Here is a 23,339-nt window from a genome sequence, read left to right as displayed (position 1 = left end):
TCTGCCTGTCTGCGCCAACGTCCATCCTCAGACACTGTGGGCCCTGTGCGCTCGCGTTCCGCTGCCATGGCAGCAGGGGAGGGGTGGGGTGGTAGGAGCAGTGGCAGCTCCACCAGCAGCGGCTGCCTCAGTCTGCAGTCGATGATGAGTAGCTTTCTTCACCAGCGCAGTGAGGAAACTACTAACCAGCCGCAGCAGCAGCAGCAGCAGCAGCATCAGGTGGACCTGGAGCAGGACCTCAAACAACAGGCTTAGGCCTACTTGGACAGCACCCTGCCAACCGAGGTAGACAATCCCCTTGACTACTGGGCAACGAAACTTGACCTTTGGCCCCAACTAGCTGAATTTGCCCTTGAAAGGCTGTCATGCCCGGCCAGTAGCGTGGCATCGGAGCGCGTGTTTAGTGCGGCAGGAGGTATTGCAACTCCGCGGAGGACACGACTGTCCACCCAAAGTGTGAAAATGAATCAGGCGTGGATTAGTCTGGATTTCAAACCACCAGTTCCTGACACAACTGACTAAATCCGCCATGAATCATGCCCCAAACATGTGCCACTTTCAGGTCTCCTCACACTGCTGGTGTGTTCCATTTTTTGTCATAGGGTGCTGGCAGATTACGGGCCTCCCATAGCTGCTGCCAGGCCCCTAATCTGCCATGGGCCCCTATACCGCCTCCTCATGCTGCTGCCAGGTCCAGAGTGTGTCATGGGTCCCTGTACGGCCTCCCATTGCTGCTGTCTCCATCGCCACACTCTGCCATGTGCCACTTTCAGGTCTCCTCACACTGCTGGTGGGTTCCATTTTTTGTCATAGGGTGCTGGCAGATTACGGGCCTCCCATAGCTGCTGCCAGGCCCCTAATCTGCCATGGGCCCCCGTACCGACTCCTCATGCTGCTGCCAGGCCCGTAATCTGTCATGGGCCCCTGTTGTCGCTTGTTGGCATATTCCGCTCGTTCAGATGCTCCTTCTCCTGCTACTCCTCTTCACGGATTCCGTCAGCAGTCTTTCTTGGAATCCGTTTCCAAGAGACAACAGTTTGCGAGCACGCACCAGACGGTGCAGAAACTGAACGTCCTCCTGTCCAAGTTGCTGCTGCCAGGCTTGTAATCTGTCATGCGCCCCTGTACCGCCTCCTCATGCTGCTGCCAGGTCCAGAGTGTGTCATGGGCCCCCGTACCGACTCCAAATGCTGCTGCCAGGCCCGTAATCTGTCATGGGCCCCTGTACCGCCTCCCCATGCTGCTGCCAGGTCCAGATTGTGTCATGGGTCCCTGTACGGCCTCCCATTGCTGCTGCCAGGCCTGTAATCTGCCATGGGCCCCCCTACCGACTCCTCATGCTGCTGCCAGGCCCGTAATCTGCCATGGGCCCCTGTACCGCCTCCTCATGCTGCTGCCAGGTCCAGAGTGTGTCATGGGTCCCTGTACGGCCTCCCATTGCTGCTGTCTCTATCGCCACACTCTGCCATGTGCCACTTTCAGGTCTCCTCACACTGCTGGTGGTTTCCATTTTTGTCATAGGGTGCTGCATGGCCTCCCATTGCTGCTGCCTCCACCGCCACACTGTGGCTCCACACTCTGGTTTTGGCCCCGTGACTGGCCAAATGAGTGAAGTGTGCGGTGATTCTAAGATCGACGGCACTCATCTGCATGTCATACTGCCTGACAGTATTATTTCTCTTCCCCAGCAGACTCCAAGGGCATTTAAATTAAAGGTACAGTGTTCAGCACTAATATTAAGTCTCTCTGAAGCCTAGAAACACCCTTTTTTAAGTTAAATTCACAGCGAATATATTCGACTCGAATCGAAATTTTTCTACGAATTCGCCGAATCAGTCGAATCGAATTTTTGAATACTTCGCTCATCTCTAGTCTTCATCCATCTTAATTGGCTGGCACAGGATGATGAGGCTGTCATTCTGGCACACAGAAACAGGCCTGACGCGGTAGGCTGAGCTGCATATGTGCAGATCAGTTTACAGCATGGGAGAAGACAACAACCAGCCAAGAAGGTATGTGTATTTTATTGTAGAAGACACATTGTATGTATCTTCTGCAAACAAAGTCTGTCTCTTTGCTATTTGTTACAACTGAACTTTAGTTCCCCTTTAAATCATTGGGTTTAGTTCAGCTTTAACCATTTCAGCTGTCAAACGCTACAACTGCTATGGACCAGTACTATTTTACATTTCTATGAGCCTGTTTACTTGCTAAGGATACCAATGTAATATATACATCATTATTTTTTTTATGAGAAACAAGACTTTCTTTTGGTTATATTGTATTGCTAATTATGCAATCCACAAACAAAAAAAGTAACACAACTAAAAAATGCATGTTTTAACTATGATCAGTGTTAATGTAAAAAAATATGGTGTTACTATAGATACAAAATATTTTGGACCTACCCATACCTATATTAGAGGTACAGGTAAGTTCCAAAATTAAGTAACAAAATGAATTAATTTAATTAACGTAAGCTCCAAAAATTAATTAACATAATTAATGTTATTATATTCATATATTGAAACAAACACCCTCACATTTTTAAGTATAGCTGTACTGCCCTAAAGTCCCAAGCAGGACTATGCCCCCGAGATGTGGCCAACTACTACAAAGCAACAATCCTAGATGAAACAAAAAAATTGTGGACCCCCTTTTTTTCAAATTATGGAAAGACAAAGAGCTCTGCTCACTTACTAGATTCCAAAACAATGCTTCCCTGAAGTGCCCAGAATTATCACCTTCTAACTGAAACTTTATGAGTGTGGAACTCTCTGGCCCCATCTAAGGCTTTTTGCAACTAATCTATTGGTCAATACATCCCTCTATCCCACATTACTCTACTCCTTGAATATATAAATGTTAAGAACTGGGAAATATCTGGTATAGCAACAGTTGGATCTATATTTGAGAAATTGTTTTCTTCTCTAAGGATCAAGGACAACCCCTCCAATGTGCAAAATATAAAGTGAATTGGTTCCCATATTGTTTTATTTAACCCCTCCAATGTGGTCCCTACTCTGTGATGCAAATCCTTAATATCCTTGCCTGATTTCAGTTCTTATTTGCTAGAGCCCATTGTAAAGGATCAGTTTTCCAGAAAAACTGCTCCTACTGGCTATCACACAACAAATGTAGTTTGACACTATAGTATGTATAGTATTCTGCCTGTTTGCCCATTTTTTTTCATATATAAAGTTCAACTTTAACATTTTACATTCATGCAATTTTGTCATTAATAACAAGCCAACCATACATCTTGTACATTTGGTATGATACTGGGGGGAGGAAAAAGGAAAGAAGTCTGTGTTTTCTAGTAATGCATTGTTAGCTTTCCTGCCTTTTTCTATCCAATCTATATTTATCATCATCTTTACTTTGAGACAGAAAACCTAAAGGTTAGATAGAACACAATGGACACTCAGGGACACTCTGCACCTTTTTGAAGATGGACTAATGAATAATAATGTTTTTAATTCAAAATGCACTCAGAAGGGACTTCAAAGTTAAATTGAAGCTAAAGTATCTCTGGGTCATAGTGCAGATTTATTTAAGGATTCTTCTGTCGTGACCATGGAAACAAGATGATTAAATCAATAACAACCTTGGGGGGGGGTGATATAGTGACCTGATCACATTAAAGTCATCATGGATAAACCAACACATGGAGAGAACCCTAGAACTGTTACCTGTAAAAGTTGACACTTTTGTATTTGACTATACTAAACCTACCAACATGAGAAAAGCAATATGTAGTATTACTTGAAAATACACGTAAAAAGCTACAGATCAGTAGAGATCTTACTATACAGTTCCAAGTCAATGTGTCAAGGTAAACTGAATTTACTATGACTAAGTGCAATAGGTAGTTACATATAGCCATCATCTGACTAAATGAAATGAAAAAGCTCATTGGTTGCCATGACTTACAGTACTTTTGTCATAGCCATAGCACTCCCTTACTATTGGGTTTATTCAATAAAACAGTATTAAAAAAAGGCATGAGGATATGCAAAGTTAATTCACCCATGGCAAGCAATCAGCCATAAAGTCAACTACACTAACAAAAAAAATCAGATTAGTTGCCAAGGGTTTTTGCACTTTTTTATTTCTCTTTTACTTTCTTACTGAATATGCTAGTATTTGCTAAGAGGCTACAGCTATTCATAATACAGAAGAGTACCACATTTTGTTGAATTAGAATTGCATACTAGTAGGCCTCTATAATAAGTTTTAAAACAAAGGAGTTGATTTACTAAAACTGGTTCACTAAGAATCTGGTGCAGCTGTGCATGGTAGCCAATCAGCTACTATCTTTAGCTTGTTCAGTTAAGCTTTGGCTATAAAACCTGGATGCCGATTGGTTTCTATACAGAGCTGCACCAGATTTTGCACCATTCAATTTTAGTAAATACATTTCACATTTAATAAAAACCACATTTTATTCACTTGCAGGTAAAATTAATTAAAACGAAAAAAAAACCAGATTGACAATGGGTCTCTGACATTCCATAACCCTTCTTTGTACAGTCCTTTTTTACAGCAAGAAAGTATCAAATCAATACAGCAGTTTTTTTAATTCATCTGTTGCTTTTCATCCATATAAACAGAGTAAAAAAACACATACTGGTCGCTGTCATACCCCTCAGTAATGCTCTTCTGCATTAACTGACTACTGTGATACCCTTTGGCAGTCTTCTCTTGTACACACATTCTGCTGTTATACCCTCAGGCACTTTTCTTTTGCACATACTGGCTGCTATCATCCCCTCCAGCACTCCTTTCTTACTAATATTGCCTGCTTTGATACCCAATTGTTCTTCTGCACCAAAAAATTGTACATTGTTCTGCTTCTTACTGATTGCTCTACAATATGTGTATAAAACATTTAAGCAGCATTTAATGTCTGCACAATTTTGTTAATGTATATTTAATCCCTAACCTTGTAAAACAATCCTGTTTAAAATAGAAATGCAAAGCAAAACATTTGTGTATCTATTAAAAAAACTAAACAGAAAAAAAAACGAAGAAAAAACTTTATTAAATAAGTGATTGCATGATGTTTGTTCTCAGCTGCGTAAGGCCTGTCTCACACCAATGCACAAATGTGCTTTTTGTCTGTTTTGAAGTATGTTTTTGCATGCGCATTTTTTTCCCACGTTTTGCGGTTGTTTTCAGCTTTTTTTTTTGTTAAAGTAGAATTTTTTTTTATGTTGGGCAGAATAAAAATGCAAGACACCAGAACATGGCAAAAACGCGTTGCATGCATTTCAGCAGCTTTTCCACTAAACTCTATTTTAGCAAAAAACATGTTAAATGGACTGTAGTGCGTTTATGCAAAAAGCACTAAAAATGCATTGGTGTGAACCAGGCCTCAGGGGATTAGAGAGGTGGGGGCGGAGACTGCAGCAGGATGCAGAGAAACAGCAGCACACTGATCTTCCTAGTAAAGAGCTTTGTAGGAGGCCTGTCAGCACAAGTCTCACCATTGGATTACAAGCAGGCTCTGCTCCCAAGTAGAATGCAAAGAAGACAACTGATTATGCAGGAATGGATGTGCTTCCATGCCCTGGTGTAGTCAGGTTCATAGGACAACAGACACATATCAGAAATATGAAATATTGGGGTAACATACACTTTAATTGTTTTGCTGAATGCAGTGCTCAATATTGCAACAAAACAAGTTTACTTTTTTCATAGGCATTTGCTCAGAGATGGTGGAAAGATTTTTCTTTTTTATATCCGAAAAGCATTTATTTTTATTTATCTTTTTATTTAGCAAATAGAGTGTCCTCTGCAATCAAAGGACAGTGTCCATAAATTGCAGTCCCAACATCAACTCTTGATTATCCACTCTATTCACCACAGTGCATCAGGTGAATCCACTCCCTATAAGACACCACACTCACCAATATTAAATTTCCTCTTATTTTGGCATAATTCGGCAGATCTTTCCTTCATAGGTATTTTTCCAACCTGGTATACCAGCATTCACTATCCACTACAGCTAAAAAAAAAAAAAGGATAAACCATATAGTGTAATCCCATTCAGACAATTTATTAAATATTCAGCTCCCAGTTAAAAAACCACTCAAGGAAAAAACACAGAAAAGCTCATCAAGATCAGAACATCATCAGATCCACACTCAGACCTTGCAGCTGGTGCTGCCAGCGTCTTACCGCACTCACGCACTGCGGTCAGTGTCACTTCCGGCAGGCGTGCTGACGTCACTTCCAATTGCCATATAGCCCTGTCCTGACATGTTTCATTATTACAACTTCCTCCAAGGGTGCGGCTATGTGGCACAGCAAGGCAGAATTTATCAGCATCTATTACTGGCGCTTAATTCATCGCTAGCCTACAGTACTCAATCAGTAGCATTAGAAAGCTACAGAAGTAAGAAGATCTGAAGGCCACGTATTTGTCAGGTCACAGAGGGGACTGTGGAATTCCATGTTGGGGCAGCAGGGGGAGGATAACATCAACAGCCTGTAGGTGGCAGCTGTTGAAATTTGTTCATACAGTATATCCAAATGTCACAGGACTACACTGGGATTTCCAATAATACCTATTCCAGTAGTAAACATGGCTCATAAAGTCCATTCTTGGTGGAGGTCTCCTCTTTGACCTGACACACATACAAGGTTCATTAATTGAACAATATTTACCCTGTTTCTGAAGAAGCTAACCTCGAAACATGTCAAACAAACAGCTTTCTTCCTGGTACTATGTAAATAGTGTATTGTTATTGTTTCAACAACCTTTTCACCCACATAGGGGGTTGTTCTTTCTCCACTACACTAAGGAATGGAAGCAGTACTGTACTATATACCAGGAAATAATCTATCAGGGTTAATGTTATGGAAACTACTGTGATCTGGGCTCTTGCAGGGGCTTGGGGGCCAGCCTCCTTCCCACCAACTATAGACCATGACTAAGGAGACCCCTTCTTGGGGTTACAAGGAGCCTTTTCCCTAATCTTATATCACTTCCCTGGGTACCTGGCTGGCCATGAATTATACCAGCTACCCTTTCCACGCAATTAAGGCTTGAGGGACTGTTTCTGGGACCCCTTGGCATACTGTGCATAGAACTATTATCTTGGGAGTGATGTGTTATGTGCAGGGGGTGAATTCCAGCATATGTGGGGTTAAGAAACTTTATTTTCTGTTACAGGGTTCCTGGTATCAACTCTTTGTTATTGCTGTAATTAGGTTTAGTTGATAAGCTCTCACTTTATTTAATCACTTCCAGAGTCCAAACTAGGTGCCAAGAAGGAATCTATTGTTTTCTTGTGTTTATGTAATGTAATTTTTCTTCTTGAACTGTAATGTGTGCCATACCTATCTAGGGGGAAGGTTTTTGTGTATAAATACTGTGCTGTTTGTTAATAAAGTCAGTCCTGTTTTACTCCAACATTGGTTCTGTCTCATGCTTGGGGGAAAATTTTGCAATATTTTGGTTCCAGAGTGGAGTAAGCTGTAGTCTGGCATAGATACCCAGTTGAGGTGTCAGGCAGTCTGTCACAGTTAATATCTGTGGAACACAGTCCTGCTATTTTTAAACACATTATGATGGTATGTCTGTCTTTTAACCTCTTGGTACCAGCCGCACGCAAATGTGCGGCCTCCCCGCGTCTGGACCTTGACACCAAGTGGAAGCACATTTGCCTGCAATTAAGAAAAACATATGTGCTGAGAGCGTAAGCCCTGCGCGCTCCCAGCACACATGTCCGGTACTCACGGAAAGGTCCCGATCTCCTCTTGCAATCGGGACCTTTCCTGATCATGTGACCACCTTGACAGCGAATCACGGTGGTCACATGACCCTAAAACCCCACCCCGCCTCCTGGCTTCTGAAACCCTTAAAGGGCCCGGAGGCGCCGGCGCCAAGGGGTTAAAGGAAGCACAAAATTGGTTATTGTACTAATAAAAAGTATACATTTTATATGTGATATATTTTTAGGGGGGTAGAATGTGTATGTGTGTGTATATACAGTTGTGTTCAAAATAATAGCAGTCAGACATCACTAACCTGATCAATCACTGTTTTTGGTAGAAATGATATTTCTACATGGCAAATAATTTACTAGCAGGTGTAGTAGAGTAATAGAAATAGAAAACCCAACAGTCATGACATGCATGCTGCTGATTCTGTGTAATTGAATCACTAATTGAAAGGAGCATGTTCAAAATAATAGCTGGGTGTGGAGTTCTATTAGTGAGGTCATTCATTCTTTGAAAAACAGGTGGCAATTATTGCCCTTATTTAAGGAAGGAAGGCAGCAAATGTTGTACATGCTGGTTACAGTGCATTTCTCTCTGAAATTCTGAGGAAAATGGGTCGTTCCAGACATTGTTTAGAAGAACAGCATACCTTGATTAAAAAGTTGATTGGAGAGGGGAAAACATATAAAGAAGTGCAGAAAATGATAGACTGCTCAGCTAAAATGAGCGCAAATGCTTTAAAATGGCAACCAAAACCTGAAAGACGTGGAAGAAAGCGAAAAACTACCCGTCAAATGGATAGAAGAACAGCCAAAATGGCAAGGACTCATCCAACAATCATCTCCAGGAAGATCAAAGAAGGTCTAAAGTTACCTGTGAGTACTGTTACAATTAGAAGACGCCTCTGTGAAGCCAAGCTATCTGCAAGAAGCCCCCGCAAAGTCCCACTGTTGAAAAAAAGACGTGCTGAAGAGGTTACAATTTGCCAAAGAGCACATTGACTGGCCTAAAGAGAAATGGCGCAGCATTTTGTGGACTGATAAAAGTAAGATTGTTCTTTTTGGGTCTAGTGGCCGGAGACAGTTTGTCAGATGACCCCCAAACACTGAATTCAAGCCACAGTACACTGTGAAGACAGTGAAGCATGGTTGCGCAAGCATCATGATATGGGGATGTTTCTCATACTACAGTGTTGGGCCTATTTATCGCATACCAAGGATCATGGATCAGTTTGAATACATCAGAATACTTGAAGAGGTCATGCTGCCTTATGCTGAAGAGGAAATGCCCTTGAAATGGGTGTTCCAACAAGACAACGACCCCAAACACACCAGTAAACGTGCAACATCTTGGTTCCAGACCAACAAGATTGACGTTATGGAGTGGCCAGCCCAATCCCCGGATCTTAATCCAATAGAAAACTTGTGGGGTGACATCAAAAATGCAGTTTCTGAGGCAAAACCAAGAAAGAGAGAAGAACTGTGGAATGTAGTCCAATCATATTGGGCTGGAATACCTGTTCACAGGTGCCAGAAGTTGGTTGACTCCATGCAACACAGATGTACAGCAGTTCTCAGAAATAGTGCTTATACAACTAAATATTAATTAAGTGATTCAAAGGAAAGCAAAATCTTCAAACATTTTTCAGTTTATATAGTGAATGTTTGAGTTTGTAAAGAAGAATACAAACACTGCTATTTTTTTGAACAGTCTAATATTCACTTTTCTTCAATTTTTTTTTAGAGGAACAACACAAATTTGATATATTTTTCTTCATGTTTTGATTTGGAATAGAATGTGTAGTGTTCCCAATGCATTTGTGTGTATGGAAATAAAAGCTATTAGAAGGATATTGAGCTTTGTTCACTTTTTACAACACACTGCTATTATTTTGAACACAACTGTGTGTATGTATATATTTTTGTTTGAGGGAATATTCTTTTTCATTTTGTATTGCTAGAGCCTTTTTTTTTTAAAGTTTGCTGTGGAACAGTTGGAGCTCCCCTTTGTCCACAGCACACTGATGCTATGCTGTGCTGTGACTAGTGGGCACCGAAAGCACCATGCATTCATCCCCCTTCCTCCACCCAATTATTATAATTTAAATAAATACAGCAGTGTGAGGCAGACCGAAAATTATAGTCAAATGTGCTGGTTGTGGCGTTAGTGGGGGACAAGCAGGCAGAACAGTGATGGTACAGCTGTGTAACCTAGCGTTAATGCACAATGTTTACCTTCATGTGACACTGATTTGGAATTTCCCTCAGCTTTTTGTTTCATAACACCATTTACATTTTTAATGCATCCCCCAAACCTATAATTCAAAGATTGTGTATTTTCAATGTTTTCCTGGAAACATCATGAAAAGGCTCTTTTTGACATTAGTTTGTTTATTATCCCTACAAAAAGAACATATTGAATATCATAGACTTCAAAGGAGTTAAGGGAAAAGTTCAGATTTTTCACATTTACAGTATGTTTCATGAACCCATTCAAATTTGCTCATCTCTACAGGACAATAGTTCCCAAACACACCACCTGCAGGCTCCTTGCTGTTTCTCTGATAAATAAAGCTTAATTTAAACAAAAAATCCACTTACCCTATGCTCCAAATCAAACAAAAAGTGAGGAAATTATGCAAAATTATATGCACTTCCAATTATCCTGGGAGGTTCTCTCTACATATTTGCTGCAATGAACTACAGAAAGGGGCATGCCCTCTGCAGGGGCATTGTCACTTTGCCCAGCATGGCCAAGATGACAGTGTCTTATTAACTGTTCTTGTTTGCATATTTATTTTCAGATGTATTTTTTCACATATTGCTGTTTTATTCCTAACTGGCTATGTGATTTATGGTAATAGTTTCTATATATATTGCCATTCCTTGTTAGAGATCCTTTAACAATAGATTGAGACCTGTGTTTATTAATTTATATTTACTGTCAAATTGCAAATGATCCTTATAGAGTTAAAGCTGAACTCCATGGAGAATTTAAAACTATCCTTGAGGTGAAAAAATAGAGGTAGCCCGGCCACACCTCAACTGGCCTGAATGGTAAGCAGGTAAAAGCAGCCAAAGCTAGATTTATCCAGACCACATATCCAACATGTTTCACCCCTCCCCTGGGGCTTAATCATGGGTTTGCTAGTGGCAGGGGAATAAATACCATCATCGGCCGCCTAAATATGGATGTCGGCAAACCACTCAAAAAATTTAAAGGGATAGGTAAATGAAAAAATGCACAGTGTAGCATATGTCCAAGCCCCTGAAAAGCTGCTGGCTCAGCCTCTCAGATGTGCCGCTGGGAGACTGACCCAGCCACTCCCTCCTCTCTTTTAGCTCATCGCTCCAATGAACACTGGAGGGGCAAAGTAGACAGTGGTGACTAACAGAGCAGCAGGGAGACCTGAGCGATCAGTGGTGTTTGATTGCTCAGTTCTCAGCCTTAGAGCCGGCAGGGGACAAATGCAGCATGGGGTCTATACTGCATCCACCTAGGTAAGTATGATTTAAAAAAAAAATCCCAAACTACTCTTTTAAGTTTGCAAAACAGTTTTATCATATACAGAACTAATTTGCTTTGCCAAGATACTTCAACCTCCACTTTAAGTGGCATACGTATATATTGTGACAGAAGACTTTTTCAGATAGTAGCTATTTGGTAGTAAGGGACCATACAATGCAGTCTCTTTAAAGGGTTACTGATCCCACATTTGCATATTGTATTTACCACACCAGGTAAACAGAAAACATGTCACAAAAATAGACTAAAGGAAGCCACCTATAATGACACTGATAGCTAGTGTCATAATCATATCTCCGACTCACTTAACACGTAAGTGTGGATCCATAAACCCAAAAAGAATTGCATACTAAACAATATGGTAGTGTGACCAGAGCACCCCTACCCAAGGAAAGGAGGTTATTAAATGATCCACGCGGAGTAATATGGGTTCAAAAATTACAAACAGTATTTTATTCGATCACATGGATCATAGGGAGGTTAAACATGAGCACGGTGTACATATCAAACAAGTAAAATCATTTTAAAAGCACTTGGCGTCCTCATTTCTGGGTCATTTTGGCAAATAGAGTACCATATAAGGCAATGTAAGGTAATGGTGTGGCTTTGGTTCTAGGTTTCCATAGATTTCCAGCTTGTATCAAGATAGACCATATATTCGGTAAATATATTTTCAGTATGAGCCAGGGTGTGTAGAGTAGCCTTCTGGCCCGTGGAAACTGGAACATAAAAATAGAAATAAGTATATATGAAGATGTAGGAGCTAATCACAGCTAAGCCCCACCAAACCTCCCTATAAAGTGGTCAGTGAGCACTTCATTACCTTCTCAGTTGTAAGCCTGTCATACCCGCTTCTCAATTGTGGAGACTTCCTGGGTAGCCACCCCAAGTGAAAAAAAGTCCACAGTACCAAATGATTCTGGGGATATATATAAAAATTATAATGTGGATCACAAAGCATCAATTAAACCCTGAAAACAGAAACACAATATGGGTATATTACCATCAATGAGGATCAAGAGGACTCCCGTCGACTTGAAATAGGATCAGGTCCTTGATGCTTGTTTGAAGATGCATATGGGGGTGGGAAGCCAGGTGGTCTCAATACGTAATTCCCAACACATATATTATGTATGTAGCAGGCCGTGAGTACCTGAGTCTATATACCCAATGAAGGGTTTCCAAAAATTACTCAATCTGAGAAAAATGAAGCGGTTTATATAGGATATGGCTTTGTCACAGCAAACAGTGCCTCAATAGGATTGCATATGTATATATATATATATTTTTAATCCTCTGAAGAGGATTTCCAAAAAATTCCCCGAAAAAATAGGGTAAATTAGGCACATATAACATACCCTCTTAACTCCATATATGCTCTATGAGTCTAAACAGCAGTGAGCTAAAATAACTTGCCACCGGTGGAAGATATATTCCCATAGGGGATTGCCGTTTGCGGACCGCTGTAATAGTAGCCTTATGGTAGTTTTCAGAGGGCCTTGTGCCTTCCTAGCAGGGAGCTGTGACACCGCCGTTCCTTCCCACCTCGTGGGTGCCGCACCCTATGAAGACGCCGAGCGTAGTGACGTCATTACGTTGACGCGTTTCGTCCGCCAATCACCGCAGACTTCGTCAGAACTGGGAGGGGACTTCGTTCTTTTGCCTTATATAGTGCACTAATTGCATACCAGCGAGTCTCCATGTCGCCCTCTTGTGTTCAAAAAATATCACTACATTCAAAAAATCAAAAGTGAATTAAAAAGCATGTATTTAAATTTTAAATTGACTGCTGGCAATAAAGAAGAGGGACCATACTAAAGTGAACCAGGCCATCTTTGAAAAGGATAATAGAGAAAGGTAATCATTGTAATTCAGGGGGTAGATCATCAAAACCAGGTTCAAGATCCTAATTTCAATATTATTCTAATTATTATAAGAATTCAGTCTATAATAGGGAAAAGAGAGAGGGCCCCGGGGTTAGATTCATCTAACCCCGGGGCCCTCTCTCTTTTCCCTATTATAGACTGAATTCTTATAATAATTAGAATAATATTGAAATTAGGATCTTGAACCTGGTTTTGATGATCTACCCCCTGAATTACAATGATTACCTTTCTCTATTATCCTTTTCAAAGATGGCCTGGTTCACTTTAGTATGGTCCCTCTTCTTTATTGCCAGCAGTCAATTTAAAATTTAAATACATGCTTTTTAATTCACTTTTGATTTTTTGAATGTAGTGATATTTTTTGAACACAAGAGGGCGACATGGAGACTCGCTGGTATGCAATTAGTGCACTATATAAGGCAAAGGAACGAAGTCCCCTCCCAGTTCTGACGAAGTCTGCGGTGATTGGCGGACGAAACGCGTCAACGTAATGACGTCACTACGCTCGGCGTCTTCATAGGGTGCGGCACCCACGAGGTGGGAAGGAACGGCGGTGTCACAGCTCCCTGCTAGGAAGGCACAAGGCCCTCTGAAAACTACCATAAGGCTACTATTACAGCGGTCCGCAAACGGCAATCCCCTATGGGAATATATCTTCCACCGGTGGCAAGTTATTTTAGCTCACTGCTGTTTAGACTCATAGAGCATATATGGAGTTAAGAGGGTATGTTATATGTGCCTAATTTACCCTATTTTTTCGGGGAATTTTTTGGAAATCCTCTTCAGAGGATTAAAAATATATATATATATACATATGCAATCCTATTGAGGCACTGTTTGCTGTGACAAAGCCATATCCTATATAAACCGCTTCATTTTTCTCAGATTGAGTAATTTTTGGAAACCCTTCATTGGGTATATAGACTCAGGTACTCACGGCCTGCTACATACATAATATATGTGTTGGGAATTACGTATTGAGACCACCTGGCTTCCCACCCCCATATGCATCTTCAAACAAGCATCAAGGACCTGATCCTATTTCAAGTCGACGGGAGTCCTCTTGATCCTCATTGATGGTAATATACCCATATTTTGTTTCTGTTTTCAGGGTTTAATTGATGCTTTGTGATCCACATTATAATTTTTATATATATCCCCAGAATCATTTGGTACTGTGGACTTTTTTTCACTTGGGGTGGCTACCCAGGAAGTCTCCACAATTGAGAAGCGGGTATGATAGGCTTACAACTGAGAAGGTAATGAAGTGCTCACTGACCACTTTATAGGGAGGTTTGGTGGGGCTTAGCTGTGATTAGCTCCTACATCTTCATATATACTTATTTCTATTTTTATGTTCCAGTTTCCACGGGCCAGAAGGCTACTCTACACACCCTGGCTCATACTGAAAATATATTTACCGAATATATGGTCTATCTTGATACAAGCTGGAAATCTATGGAAACCTAGAACCAAAGCCACACCATTACCTTACATTGCCTTATATGGTACTCTATTTGCCAAAATGACCCAGAAATGAGGACGCCAAGTGCTTTTAAAATGATTTTACTTGTTTGATATGTACACCGTGCTCATGTTTAACCTCCCTATGATCCATGTGATCGAATAAAATACTGTTTGTAATTTTTGAACCCATATTACTCCGCGTGGATCATTTAATAACCTCCTTTCCTTGGGTAGGGGTGCTCTGGTCACACTACCATATTGTTTAGTAAACAGAAAACATGCTATAGTTCTGCATAAAACCAAACAAAATCCTATTTATTTCAGCAGATGCGTCTTTTTCCAATCAATGGGCTTTGTCCCCCAAGACAATCCTCATTCCTATAGGTGAACCTTCAAAGTGCTGCTGCACAGCAAACACAACTGTACGTTCAGCAACCACAAAATTCCATAGCACATCCCCTATTCTGTGAGGCTTTCCAGCCCTTTTATCGAGCCAGGAATCCTGGCAGGTGGACTTATAGACTGGGCAGTCCAGGTTGTAGTCCCACATAATCTCTCCCACCGCCAGAACTTCTGAATCAACAGAGGCCTTTTATGATCATCATCTTAGAGGGAGACACCTTTTTTCCTCACCAGGCTTTCCTAGAGCCCATGACTGCTCATATCTGCATTTTGAGCAACAAATATATTTTATCCACCACTTTGTCTGCCATTCATTATATTTAATGTGTGTATATATATTACAAAATTCAATTATAAGTTACTGTGTATGCCAAGACTTTCATTTAGAGATGCTGAGAGCTAGAAGGGGACCCGGGACCAACATCTTTCCTCATGAGCCTCTTAGTCGCATTGTTTGAAAACAGATTTTCGTATTATTTTTTGAAAATCTCATGATTAATATATTATGAATATTCTTGACAGTAATACAAGATTACATAGCCTAATTACCATTGCCTACATTGCCTAATCACGTATCACTATATAGCCCTACAGAACAGACAGTCCACATTTGTCTATCTGTTGTTTCTCTGCTAACAGGAACTTTATGATGGAGAAAAGGCATAGAGTTTTAGACACAGCTACAAAATTATAAACACTGCCATGATTGAAGAATATAAAGAATATATCTCTACTGAATACTTATATTGATGTACTGAAGTAGTTGAGGCACAAACATACTTTATTGTATTATAACACCCCCATTTAACAACTACTCCTTATATTAGTCCCATTTCGGATCTCAGTTCTATAAATATGCTTCTTGTAAGCAGTTATGTCAAATGTTCTTATCCACTTTTGTTTCTCATGGGTTGGAAGTTTTTTCATCTCATCCTATGAATCTGGCTGTGGTTTTTATATTATGCGAGCAACATAGGTCAGATATTTGGCTGGGATGCCTTTATTACTTCTGGTGGATTTCCTGATCGAAGCCTCTTGTGGCCTGGTGTCTTCTTTCACAGTGTTTGAATTGTCTGCCTTAATTTCTTTTTCTGTTTCACTTTTTTGTTTACCTTCATGTGACACTGATTTGGAATTTCCCTCAGCTTGAAGCATTTGTGTTAGTTCATGAAATTTTTGAACACACTCAAGTTTCATCGACAAATACACTTCTACTGATGGTTACCTTTTTGTGTCTTGGTGTAGAATTCTGTTGCCCTTTTAAGATTCACTGTGCCCCACAAGTACACCTTCCTATGCGCAAGCATCCTATTTTGTATGTTTTCCATTTGAGATGTGCAGATAGGCATAATTTGGGGGCTTTCCCATTCTACAGCTCATATGGAGTTTTATCAGGTTAATTTTCCTGGTTGTCGATTTTGGAAATAGCATGCGGTAATAATTGCCTTCCCCCAGGATGTGGTTGGCATATCTGCACCAAACAGCATGGTTCTTCCACTCTCACACAGAGTACGGTCAGGGGAGTATTTACCACAAGGCAAACAAGGCATTTGCCTAGGGCGGCATTTTTTCAGGGGGCAGCAGAATTTTTCAGGGGGCCAGCGCCGCCCCCCAAAAGAAGGGATGGAGGAAAGGACACACACAGCATGGGCACCAGGTGAAAACTTAAGGGGATGAAGGCTGCTTGATGGTGTATGCAGAGCCTGACTCTTGTTCCTGGAGATGTCCGGAGCTGTGAAGGTGAGTGTCTTCTTTCTCACTGGGATGGGGCGAGTTGCCAGTGCATGGGGGTGGGGGTAGTGGAAGGCTCTCTCAGCTGGGGTATTGTTGGTCAATATCAGGCTCTTATAGTGTGGGAGGGCGGCGTTTGTCAGTGTCAGGATCTCTCCTTGGGGGGGGGGGGGGGGGGGGGAGGGGAACAATTTTGTGTTGCCTAGGGCAGCACGAAACCTAAATGCACCACTGAGTATGGTTCATTCTTTCTGCAATTGTATTTTGCTCTGGGTTGCATGGTACAGTAGTTTAAATATTATGCCATGTTTTCTGAGAATCACCTGTGTGTTATCACCTGTATATTCAGTTCTATTGTCCATGCACAATACACTCGGCCTTTATACTGTTCAGGTTTCTCTGGTACTTCACTTTTGTTGTGTAACAGATATACTGTAGTATACCTAGAGTAATCACCTATAAAAGTAAGAAAATACCTCTTCTTTCCTGGAGTTAATTTTTCCATTGGACTGCAAAGATCTGAATGAATTAAGTCCCAGAGGTTTTAAGCTCTGCTGTTACTCTGCTTTGGAAAGGCTTTTCTTGTACTTTTTCGTTTAATACAGCTGGTGCATTTCATTGTTTGATCACAAACTCATTTTTATTCCACTTGCACAGTTATTCTCAGATAATTTCTTTATTATGTCAGGACTTCTGTGCTCAAGTCGTCTGTGCCATGTGTGAATGGAGTTTGAGTGTTTTTCCTGCTTGGCTGTATTAACCACCTCATCGAAGTTCAGCTGATACTGTTTATCTGTAATTTTAGCCTTTGCAAGTAAAATATCCCGTTTTGTGATGGCACAACTGTCATCTTGGAAGGTCACTACATTGTCTTGTTTTAAGAGCTTCTTCACTGACAAAAAGATTAGTTTCAAGAGCAGGGACATACAGGGTATTTTTCACAGGTATCTTTCTGATGACACACTGGGAAATAGGACAGTAAGAAAACCGTCTCCTGTTCCTTTTGAATCCATTATTTGCCCATTAGCTGTGTTTTTTTTTTTTTTTTTCTGTTTTATTCTGGTCAAAGTGAATAAAGTAGTTTCTGTCATATGTCATGTGACTCGTGTCTCCTGAATCATTACACCATGCCTGCAAAGATGAGGTGCATCTTTTGGATTGCAAAAAAAAAAAAATTATTATCTGACGAAAAATCAGTTTCTTCCTTCACACTTTTGGACTTTAGTACCTGAGCTTGTTTTTGCATTCCAGCTTTCAAGAAACTGCAATCTGCTTTTAAATGGCCTTGCTTCTTGCACACAAAGCATTCACGCATTTCTTGTTGAATGTTACTGTTTTTATTCCTAAAATGTTTATTACACATATCTATCCACAAAACTAAGAAGAAGACAGCAGTTATATTGTATAATTTTTATACCGTTAAATTCATAACAAATATACAGCATGCCTGCCATATCCTTCCTTGTTTTTTTTAATGCTTATGTGTATTAATAATAATATGCAATAAAGCTCTGTGGCATACTGGAAGCGAATTGGCAGATTTAACTACTGTACTGTAATACCAGACACTTTGAGGCTCCATGTGCACTGGCTTCAAAAAATGCCAGTACTCTTGGCAGAATAAATGCTAATTTTGAGTGTTTTTTGTACTAGCGTTTTTTTCTGTCTCTCAAAAAGCAAAACAGAAGGTTTTTTTTTTCTGTCTCTAAACGATGAGCTTAAAAAATGCCTATAGACTACTTATTGTGCATGGACATATAAGATAATATCCCCCAAATTACCCAGAGGCATGCTGTAATTAAAGCTGTAAGATTTTTGAACAATTTTTTGGAAAATGAAGAAACTAAAAAATAATATTTTTTTTTCTTTACATACTGTCACTAGTGCAGTACAGTGTCATCAGATAACTGGTGTGGCAGTAATCAGGGACACTGACTGGTGACAACATAAAAAAAACAAAACTGTAACTTTTTGTTTTTCTTATATATTTTTTCTTTTTTTATTACTTTTTTTAAAAAAATGTTTTACAATTTTATATTTTTTACATACTGTGACCATAGTAACACTGTATTACTCTGAGGAGGTGATCAGGATTTTTTTTTAATACACTACAATCGCTTATAACAGTGATAACCACTGTTATAAGCAACAATCCATATTTTCTGAATGAAATCCATTCATTAAGTGTGCGCTATTGTGATTAGCTGTGATTGACCACAGCTAATCACATGGTACAGATGGGCTGTGATTGGCGCTGTCTGTAACATATGATCATTGTGACTAGTCACAAAGATCAACACAATAGTACAAAATGAATGGTATGAATGGACACTATCCATTCTGTACAACTGTCATGTGATCTGCTGTGACTGGTCTCAGCGACCGCAAGGTATCGGCAGAGGTCCAGGACACTGATCTGTCATCCATTGTGTCTGGTGGTTTTTTTGATGATTACCACCCCGATCACATCGGGTGCGGCTTGGCATGCGATTTGCATGCCCTGCGGCTTGCAAATCGTATGCCAAGTAGCACCCTATTGTCCACTATTGGAGCGGTCATATAGGAGCGGTTCCGACTTGGTCGGAGCCGCAACGATTTCTAAAGTAGTGCATGCACTACTTTTGTTGCGATTTGCATAGACATCTGTGAAGCACACACCCCCGTCCACTAGTAAAACACTCCCCTCACACAGTTAACCCTTTGATTGCCTAAAAAAGTTAACCCTTCCTCCCCAGTGCCATTAGTACAGTGTCAGTGTTTTTTTTTTTTTGCACTGATCACTGTACTGCTGTCACTGGGGATGTCAGTGACCCCAAGTCAGTTCTCCCCAGTGTCAGAATGTCCGCCACAGTCTCGCCATAAGTTGCTGATCACCGCCATAAGTCGCTGATCGCCGCCATTATTAGTATAAAAAGATTAAAATTCCAGTAAATATACCGCCATTTGTAAACGCTATAACTTTCACGTAAACCAATTAATTTACATGTATTTGGATTTTTTCTTTAGCAAAGATATGTAGCAGAATACATTTTGGCGAAAATTTATTACAAAATTTGATTTTTACATTTTTTTACTGAACATGTTTTATAGCAAAAAGTCCAAAATATTTTTTTTTTCAAAATTGTCTTTTTTTTTCATGTGATTTGCACTCCCATGGTTTTCACACCCCTCCCAGATGGCGTCAGACTGCCCGTCAGTACACCAGTCATCACATTTAACCCCTTGATTGCCAGGAACACGCTCATACACAATAAACCTCCATTGCTAGTATAGTGTCTGAACGGATCAATATCTTTGATCAGATCAGCACTATACCAGCGTTCACATTAGTATAGCATCCCCAAAAACGCAGCGTTAGCGGGATTAGCCCCGGCACCTGTCAGCCCCTGTGTTTTAGCCTCTACGCTTACCCCCCCCCCCGTAGTAGGACACTGTCACTTGATACATTGCACACAAAACCACAGTGTTGGCAGATTCAGGCCTGATCTCTGTTAGCGCTTGTCAGTAAATTTTGATGACTCTCATATGTAGCAGAGTGCCAGTACTAGTGCCACGCTACCTTTTGGTGAACTGGCGAGCACCAGTGGTCTAGTACATCCTGGTCTTTCACATACCTCTTAGATTGTAAGCTTTCAGGATCAGGCCCTCCTAACCCTCTTGTATTGAACTGTATTGTTGCTGTATTGTCTCGTTATATTGTAAAGCGCTGAGCAAACTGTTGACGCTATATAAATCCTGTATAATAATAATAATAATAATGCCAGCACTGAAGTATGACTTGGCGAGTCCCATTAGTGTAGTACAAGCTGGTGCGGTGGAGAGCACAAGTATTGTTTGGATTTACGAGAGAAAAGATAATCACGTGGAGCCCCCCAGATGCCCAGACTACATGGGGAGCAGTGGCAAGATAGTTTGGGACTTGGTGTCATCCTTCTCCATATGGGGTACCACTTATACTGGACAATTGTTAAACAAGCGTGCCACTATTTAGACATTTGTACAACTTGGAACTGGCACATGTGGCAAAGTGTGACCTAATGTGTGCCCACCATTAGAAGTGGGTGGATGCAGTGCAGTATATTCCAATGGTGGGCATACCACATACTTTTTCTGGCAGAGATTTCTTCTCTTTTTTTCATTCAGTCCACAGACTGCATACAAAAAAAAAAAAGAACATAGCATATACAGTAATACCTTGGTTTACTAATGCCTCTGTTAACGTAATTTTCTGTTTAGAAATGAAAATCCATTGAAAATTTTACAAATTTTTTTCACAATACTAAGTGTATGTCAGTGATGATTTTTAAATGCAATTGTCATCTTTTTTTCTTTCTTCAGTATAGCTCACAACATTAGCTGTCAGTTTCCTGGAGCTAAAGGATACTTTGTATATTTTAAAAAACTGAAAGAAAACATTGTATCTTTTAACTTGGGGAAATAAACTAAAAGAAACTTTCTCTCTTTCAGCTGGAGGGGGAAAGTGACTGCTGAATTTCAGAACTACTGTATAGTGAAGGGAAAAAAAAAAAACAGTAATTACATTTAAAAACTGGCACCTGACAGCTGAGTGAATTGCCTGCAATTAAATTTTTTTTTTTTTAATTACCAGCAATTGTTTTATATTGATCTGTCAGTGGGGAACCCTGCTGACAGCTGAAACATTAACACATGGTTGTCAATACTAAAATACCGCATGAGTTAATAAAATAACTCATGTGGTATTTTAGTAGCGTTTACGGTTTTTCTGACCTTCTGAATGGATTAATTGGTTTTCAATGCATTACTATGGGAAACAGTGTTTCGGTTTACAAATTTTTCGCTATACGAAATGTTCTGCAGAACGAATTAAATTCGTAAACCAAGGTACTGGTACATCACTGGACTTTGAATGGTTATACTAGGATGATGCCTACAGCTGCAGGCATCATCCTGGTATCGTTTATTTCAGCCAGTGATCAGCTTTCATGTAAAAGCAATCCTAGTCTGCAGGATTGCTTTTACAAGCAACAGAAGACGATGCCCCCCTCCCCCACTGCCTTCTCGGGCAGTCCCGTGCCATCAGGGCAACCTGAGAATGCAGCCGGTGTTTCTGCTAGCTGACCATAGAGCTGATTGGAGAATGATGCCAATCATCTCTATAGCCTAAGAAATCAGAAGCTACGAGCATTTCATCACTTCAGTTTCACAAGATATAAACAGCGCCATTTGTAAATTGGGAAAGCATCTGATCACACCGATCTTGGTTTGATTAGATAATGTAAGGGCAGAGGAGATATCTAGAGTCTGATAGAACCCATATTTCTCAAAAAAGAATATATGACAATGCCCATTGAAGTTATAGGGGATATTTGCATTCCCTGTGATAGCATCAAAAGTGATCAAAAAAAAAATGAAGGGGACAGTGTAAAAATAATAAAAAAAATCAAAATAACTTAAAAAAAAAAACAAACAAGAAGTACCCTCGCCCTCCTGCGCATGCTCGCATCTATGTTCATGAGCATTGACCCTGTGCCAGTATGGAAACAGCGGTTGCACCATGCATGTGAGGTATCGCCACGAACGTCACATCAAGGACAGTAATTCTAACACTAGACCTCCTCTGTAAATCTAAAATGGTAGCTTGTAAAGGCTTTTAAAACGTTGCCTATGGATATTAAAAATGTATACAGTTTGTCGCCATTGCATGGGGCATGCACAGTTTTAAAGCATGTCATGTTTGGTATCTATTTACTCGGTATATCATCTTTTATATTTTACGAAATAATTGGTCAATATTTAGTTATTTTGTGCATTAAAAGTAAAAAAAGTGTATTTTTTTTTTAAATTGCGTTTGAAAAATCACTGCGCGAGTACTATGTGACATAAAAGATTGTAGCACCCACCATTTTATTCACTAGGGTGTTTGCTTTAAAAAATATATATAATGTTTGGGGTTTAAAATAATTTCCTAGCAAAAAATACTGATTTTTTTCATGTGAACGAAAAGTGTCAGAAAAGGTTTCGTCTTCAGGTGGTTAGAAGAGTGAGTGATGTGTGGCATAAACTTCTAATGCTGGGCATAAAACGCCCCCACCCACCAAAAAGACCCCTTTTTGGAAAGTGGACACCCCAAACTATTTGCTGAGAGGCATGTTGAATCAATAGAATTTATTTTTTTACCACAAGTTTTTGGAAAATGACAAAAAAAAACATTTTTTTTTACACAAAATTGTCAATTAAATAATTTATTGCTCACACAAGCCATGTATATATGTGGAATTACTCCCCAAAATACATTCTGCTACTTCTCCTGAATATGGGGGTACCACACGTGAGAGACGTTTTGGCAGTCTAGCCAAGTACAGGACCCCAAAATTCAATAAGCACTCAGGCTTTTAAAGGGCTTTATTTCCTCATTACGCTTCCTGACTACCTATCACAGTTTCGGAAGCCCTGAAGTGCCAAGATAGCACCAAACCCCCCCCCCCCCCCAAATGACCACTTTTTGAAAAGTAGACACCCCAAGGAATTTGATAAGAAGCATGGTACATATTTTTCAGATCTCGAAACTGTGATAGGTAGTGAGGAAGTGAAATGAGGAAGTTATGCACCTTCAGG

Source organism: Staurois parvus, unplaced genomic scaffold (assembly GCF_062004578.1).
Source record: "Staurois parvus isolate SC_StPar_1 unplaced genomic scaffold, SC_StPar_1.0 ptg001432l, whole genome shotgun sequence".
NCBI lineage: Eukaryota > Metazoa > Chordata > Amphibia > Anura > Ranidae > Staurois > Staurois parvus.
This window is presented reverse-complemented; position numbering follows the sequence as displayed.